This window comes from Xyrauchen texanus, chromosome 41 (genome assembly GCF_025860055.1).
Source record: "Xyrauchen texanus isolate HMW12.3.18 chromosome 41, RBS_HiC_50CHRs, whole genome shotgun sequence".
Classification (NCBI taxonomy): domain Eukaryota; kingdom Metazoa; phylum Chordata; class Actinopteri; order Cypriniformes; family Catostomidae; genus Xyrauchen; species Xyrauchen texanus.
In genome coordinates, this window is record NC_068316.1 from 227,927 (window position 1) to 235,796 (window position 7,870).

Below are 7,870 nucleotides of genomic sequence, written 5' to 3' on the forward strand. Positions count from 1 at the left end.
ACAATGAAGCAAACTGATGCAGTACAATGAAGTACGTAAATGCAGTACAATGAAATACGCTGATCCAGTACAGAAAAATACACAGTTGTAGTACAGTGATGTATGCTGAATCAATACAGTGAAGTACACTGATGCAGTGCAGTGACGTACGCTGATGTACTGCAGAGAAGTACACTGTTGTAGTGCAGTGACATACGGTGATGTACTACAGAGAAGTACACTGTTGTAGTACAGTGAAGTATGTTAATGCAATACAGTGAAGTACGCTGATGCAGTAAAGTGAAGTATACTGATGTAGTACAGTGAAGTACACTGATGCAGTGCAGTGACTTACGGTGATGTACTACAGAGAAGTACACTGTTGTAGTACAGTGAAGTATGTTAATGCAATACAGTGAAGTACACTGATGCAGTGCAGTGACATACGGTGATGTACTACAGAGAAGTACACTGTTGTAGTACAGTGAAGTATGTTTATGCAATACAGTGAAGTACGCTGATGCAGTAAAGTGAAGTATACTAATGTAGTACAGTGAAGAACACTTATCTAGTACAGTGAAGTAAACAGATTTATTTCAGAGAAGTACACTGATCTACTGTAGTACAATGAAGTACACTGATGCAGTGCAGTGACGTACACTGATGTAGTACAGCGAAGTACACTTATCTAGAAGGACACTGTTGTAGTACAGTGAATAAACACTGATGAACTGCAGTGAAGTACACTCACACACTCCAGTGTTGTCACTGCTGTGGCTGCAGCAGGTGTCTTACCGTTGAAGAAGCTCTTGACTCGCAGGTAACTGACACTCAGACGGAGCACAGACAGTTTGTCTAGTTTCGAGATGATCTCAGGTGAAAAGGGCAACAGACCTGCCAGACGGTCCAGTTCTGTGTTCAGACGGTCACGGTGGCGTTTGGACGGGTTGGATTTTTCAGTGGCTGGTGATGATTTTCTGCTGGACACAATATAATTATGGTTAGACAACTGTACAAACATGTATAATAATCATAAAATAATTAGTCAAATGCTGTTTCAGATAGGTGTAGATGGAATACAGTGTCTCACTGCAGGACGTGTCAACTTCCCAAATACACCCGTAACACCCGTAACATCCCTTATTCACAGTCACACAAGAGTATCAGTGACATTGTGAAAACATAAGTCTAAATGAATGAATGAACTTTGTGTTGAATGAATGAATGTTTCTTCAAAGCTGTATGACCCTTGACCCAGAGGAGAGGATAGTGTTAGGTCATATTCATCACTTTCAACAAACACGGCAATAGGTGCCTCCGTCGTTCTCTCTCTCTCTCTTTCAAAAGAGCATAAAGGCAGAATAATCAATCAATGTTTATCTTTGTTTGGGTCAGTGCTCGAGTGATATCTGATGAAGTTAGCTTGAAATAAATTTGCATATAAATCCCATTTGTGGATTCTGAATGGTACAGAACAGTCTCGTCTCAGCACTGTTATGAATGTACATTTACTGTAAGATAGAAATGATTTGGGGTTTGATACCGTGACTATGACTGGATGAAAAGGAATGTTGATCAGAGGAAAACAGCTGCTGTCATGCACAAACACACGCGTATGAAAAATGAATTGTGCCGATTCAGTGATCAGGAACAAATGATTGATTTGTAATTTATGTAATTCAGACTTTGACAGAAAGTTGCTTCATCCAACATGAACATTTACTCATTTTATATATTTGTTTTGTCATTGAAACTTTTATCTGAATAGTTTCAAACACTTCACTTTTGTTTATGTTAGTGTCACAAAAGGTGTATTTTATTTATTTATTTCAGTAATGTTTCAGTTTCAGACCAGCTATGATTTTTATTATTCCTTTATTCTTATTATCATTGTTATTATTATTATGGCTAGAGATATAACACATTTTAATATAATAATAATGATAAATACTGTGATTCACATAAAAACTCTCCAGCACAGAATGAAACTTTAACCATAATTATTAAGATGTTATAACTGTTATAATAATCTATTGAATAACACTAATGAGCCATCGAAACAATGAATGGGTTTAATGGGTTAATCTCAAATGTTTGTAATAGCTGTTCTGATATAACTGATGTTTGCAGCTGTTATTGAATATTGTTCTTAACTGTTTCTGAACGGGTTTCCTCCTCTTTCTGCCGGCGTACAGACAATCACCAGGTGGAATCATCTTCACACACTCTGAAACACAGAAATTATAACAATAATAACAACAATAATAATCATAACAATCATAACACCAACAATAATAATAATCATAACAATATTAACAACAACAGCAATAATAATATTCATAACAATATTAACAACCATAACAATAATAATAACAACAATAATAATAACAGTAATTAATAATAGGCTAATATAATAATAATAACACCAATAATAAGAACAACAACAATAATAACAATAATAAGTAATAATATAATAATAACAATAATAATTAATAATAATATAACAACAATAATAATAATAACAATAACACCAACCATAATAATAACAATAATAATGAAAGCTTATATTCAATCATGAATCACTCACTGGAATAATCTCATTGTCACTCCGGTTTACGGAAATGAATGAACTAAACGATTGTAAAGCACGAGCCGATGTTTATTCATCAATACAATAATAAATCAATATGAAATACCTGCTCTGAGATCATCAAATGCAGAATGAACTGCAGCAGAGACTCGCCACTCACTGTTCACTCAGAGTGTGTGTGTGTGTGTGTGTGTGTGTGTGTGTGTGTGTGTGTGTGTGTGTGTGTGTGTGTGTGTGTGTGTGTGTGTGTTTCAGGTGGCGGATTCCACAGAATGACACGCCGACTCTTCGCACGCGATTCTGACACACACACACACACACACACACACACACACACACACACACACACACACACTCGTGTCGTGTTGGTGGACGGACTGTGGTATTTGAACGGAATAATTCATCATCTCCGGTGGATTTAACGAAGATTATTGAAGTATTACCGGATTTTAAATTCAGATTGTTCGTCTTCAGGATGTTTGACACGTTAATAAAGGACTGAACGCGGTAAACTCTTGTTTTGAATCATCTTGTGTTCGCCGATATTAAAGTCTTTGAAACATGATTTACTGTGTGAAAAGCGCGATATGAAATAAATAAATCTGACATGACAGTCTAAATATTCTAAGCGATCAGAATAAATTCAGATTTAAACGAATTAATATCACGTTGTTTTTAATTGAGTCATTTTGCAGTTGAACTAGTAAACTAACAGATTGACGTATCACAGCTCTGTGAGTGTGTGTGTGTGTGTGTTTATGAGTGTGTGTGTGTGTGTGTGTGTGTGTGTGTGTGTGTGTGTGTGTGTGTGTGTGTGTGTGTGTGTGAGTGAGTGTGTGTGTTTATGAGTGTGTGAGTGAGTGTGTATTTGTGTGAGTGAGCGGGTATCAGTGTGAGTGTGTGTTTATGAGTGTGTGTGTGTGTGTGAGTGAGTGTGTGTGTGTGTGTTTATGAGTGTGTGAGTGAGTGTGTATCAGTGTGAGTGTGTGTTTATGAGTGTGTGTGTGTGTTATGAGTGTGTGAGTGAGTGTGTGTGTTTATGAGTGTGTGAGTGAGTGTGTATCAGTGTGAGTGTGTGTTTATGAGTGTGTGTGTGTGTTTATGAGTGTGTGTGTTTATGAGTGTGTGTGTGTTTATGAGTGTGTATGTGTGTGTTTATGAGTGTGTGTGTGTGTGTGTGTGTGTGTGTGTGTGTGTGTGTTTACCTAGTTATATTTTGGGAAATGAAATCTGAGGAATCCTCCCTTTGGAGACATTTATTGAAGTCCTGCATGAAACAGAATTCATTATAATGTTTCAATCAAAGAGATTAAGAATGATGGAAACATCAACACACACACACAACATATATCATTCAGTTTAAGAGAACAGAAATAAGTTTTCATCAGTTGTGACACCAAGATCTCAACTTTCACAGTTATCGCCACAGGAGCAGGAATACTGACAATCCTCTCAGAATATTTATGATATTTATTACATGACTAAAACTGTTCATGTTCTCAAAGGGGTTTTGGGTTGTTTGTAGTTATTCGTCTTAATAAAATGAGTTGATATATAACAGAAGATTGACAGATCTGAGATATTATGAGTGTGTGTTTGAGCATTAATCTGAGTGTCTTTACAGGATTAGTGTGTGTCTAATCTCCCATAATCCCGCACTGCAGCAGCACAATCAGGTCTCTGCACGCAACCACACGAGCACATCAACATATGCTCATTTATTTACCACATCTGACATCTATACATACAACAATAACTTAACCCAACCTCACCCTTAACCTTTACCCTCCCACTCAACCCTAACACACACATACATACAAACACACACACACTCTCACACAACACATACACACACACACACACACACACACACACACACACACACACTCACACACATACACACACACACACAAATACACACACACACTCTCACACACATACAAACACACACTCTCACACAAATACACACACACACACTCTCACACACATACAAACTCACACACACACACATACACACACACTCTCACACACATACAAACTCACACACACACTCTCACACACATACACACACACACACACTCTCACACACACTCACACACTCTCACACACATATACACTCACTCACACACACACACACTCACACACACACATACAAACACACTCACACACACACACACACTCAACACACACACACACACACACACACACACACACACACACACGTAGTGTTTCCATGTTTTATGGGGACTTTCCATAATAATAATTAATAATAATAATTCCTTGCATTTATATAGCGCTTTTCTAGGCACTCAAAGCGCTTTACATAGTATAGATGGAATCTCCTCAACCACCACCAGTGTGCAGCATCCACCTGGATGATGCGACGGCAGCCATAGTGCGCCAGAACGCCCACCACACACCAGCTATTGGTGGAGAGGAGAGAGTATAGTTATGTAGCCAATTCAGGGATGGAGATTAATATGAGGCCATGGTAGATAGGGGCCAATGGGGGGTATTTGGCCAGGACACCGGGGTTACACCCCTACTCTTTACGAGAAGTGTCCTGGGATTTTTAATGACCACAGAGAGTCAGGACCTCGGTTTAACATCTCATCAGAAGGACGGTGCCTTTTTACAGTATAGTGTCCCCTTCACTATACTGGGGCATTAGGACCCACACAGACCGTAGGGTGAGCACCCCCTGCTGGCCTCCCTAATACCTCTTCCACCAGCAACCTTAGTTTCCCCAGGAGGTCTCCCATCCTGGTACTGGCCAGGCTCAACCCTGCTTAGCTTTAGTGGGCATATAGACATAATGGTTTTTATACTGTACAAACTTTATATTCTATCCCCTAAACCTAACCCTACCCCTAAACCTAACCCTCACAGAAAACTTTCTGCATTTTTACCTTTTCAAAAAACATAATTTAGTATGATTTATAAGCTGTTTTCCTCATGGGGACCGACAAAATGTCCCCACAAGGTCAAAAATTTCGGGTTTTACTATCCTTATGGGGACATTTGGTCCCCACAAAGTGATAAATACACGCTCACACACACACACACACACACACACACACACACACACTCACACACACACACACATACTGAACTCTGATGACCTCACTGAAGTGAATAATCTTATGTTTGCAAACATGCAGCACATTTAGTGGAGTGGAAGTAAATCAAGTGCGTTATTGAGGTCAGAGAATCCCTGCAGAGATGCCCGTCTGTTCACACACACCACATCTCACTGAACACTGAGTGAAATAATGTGTGTCGAGTCAGTCATCACACACACACACACACACAGACACACGCACACACACACACTAACAGAGACTCACACGCACACATACACGCTCACAAACGCACACTAACACTCACACACACTCACACTCTCACACACGCACGCTCACACACACTCACACACAAACACACACAGACACGCACACACACACTAACAGAGACTCACACACACAAACTCACACACACACATACACGCTCACACACGCACACTAACACACTCACACACACAGCTACATCAGCAAGTGCATTGATGATGTCACTTTCTCCAAGACCATCACCACACGCTCCAACCAGAAGCAGTGGATGACTGCGGAGGTGCGCACGCTGCTGAGGTCCCGAGAGTCCGCCTTCAGAGCAGGCGATAAGGCAGCCATAAGAACAGCTAGGGCCAAACTGTCACGGGCAATCAGAGAGGCAAAGCGTGCACACGCCCAGAGAATCCACAGTCACTTCCAGGACAGCGGTGACACGCGGCGCATGTGGCAGGGCATCCAGGCCATCACCAACTACAGGACAACATCAGTTGCCTGTGACAAAGATGCCTCCCTTCCAGATGCGCTGAACGACTTCTACGCTCGGTTTGAAGTGCAGAACGACGTGATGGCGAGGAAGTCCACCCCTCCTCCCAACGACCAGGTGCTCTGTCTTACCACGGCAGATGTAGAGTCAACCCACGGAAGGCTGCTGGACCAGACAACATTCCTGGCAGAGTGCTCAGAGGATGTGCAGACCAGCTAGCAGATGTTCTTACCGACATCTTCAACATCTCTCTGAGCAGCGCCGTTGTTCCAACGTGCTTCAAGGCCACCACCATCATCCCCATGCCAAAGAAGTCTTCAGTGTCCTGCCTCAACGACTACCGTCCCGTCGCACTTACACCCATCATCATCGTTCAAACCGTTCAACGGACGATGCCATCACCACAACCCTCCATCTGGCCCTCACCCACCTAGACAATAAGGACTCATACGTTCGAATGCTGTTCATAGATTTCAGCTCAGCATTCAACACAATCATTCCCCAGCACCTGATTGGAAAGCTGAACCTGCTGGGCCTGGACACCTCCCTCTGCAACTGGATCCTGGACTTCCTGACTGGGAGACCTCAGTCAGTCCGGATCGGGAACAGCATCTCCACCACCACCACACTGAGCACTGGGGCCCCCAGGGTGTGTGCTCAGTCCACTGCTGTTCACTCTGCTGACTCACGACTGTGCAGCAATGCACAGCTCGAATCACATCATCAAGTTCGCCGATGACACGACCGTGGTGGGTCTCATCAGCAAGAACGACGAGTCAGAATACAGAGAGGAGGTGCAGCGGCTGACGAACTGGTGTAGAGCCAACAACCTGTCCCTGAATGTCGACAAAACAAAAGAGATGGTTGTTGACTTTAGGAGAGCACGAGGTGAACACACTCCGCTGAACATCGACGGCTCCTCTGTGGAGATCGTCAAGAGCACCAAATTCCTTGGTGTTCACTTGGCGGAGAACCTCACCTGGTCCCTCAACACCAGCTCTATCACCAAGAAAGCCCAGCAGCGTCTCTACTTTCTTCGAAGGCTGAGGAAAGCACATCTCCCAACCCCCATCCTCACTTCATTCTATAGAGGGACTATTGAGAGCATCCTGAGCAGCTGCATCACTGCCTGGTTTGGAACTTGCACCGTTTCGGACCGCAAAGCCCTGCAGAGGATAGTGAGGACAGCTGAGAAGATCATCGGGGTCTCTCTTCCCTCCATCAAAGACATTTACAAAAAACACTGCATCCGCAAAGCAACCAGCATTGTGGACGACCCCACACACCCCTCACACAAACTCTTCACCCTCCTCCCATCTGGCAAGAGGTACCGAAGCATTCGGGCCCTCACGGCCAGACTGTGTAACAGCTTCTTCCCCCAAGCCATCAGACTTCTCAATACTCAGAGACTGGTTTGACACACACGTGTCCTGAGTTGCACTTTAATAACTGTCACTTTATAACTGTCTGCCA

At 42.5% G+C, this 7,870-nt stretch overlaps 1 long non-coding RNA gene across 1 annotated transcript; it reads right to left on the reverse strand.

Annotated features, from left to right (window-relative positions):
• Positions 1 to 780: 780 nt before the first annotated feature.
• On the reverse strand, positions 781 to 2,758 carry LOC127634628 (uncharacterized). The gene is made up of 3 exons (XR_007969381.1): positions 2,676 to 2,758; positions 2,134 to 2,206; positions 781 to 956 (listed from the first exon to the last, which is right to left on the reverse strand). It is a non-coding gene; the product is annotated as an uncharacterized LOC127634628 (long non-coding RNA).
• Between the last annotated feature and the right edge of the window lie 5,112 nt (positions 2,759 to 7,870).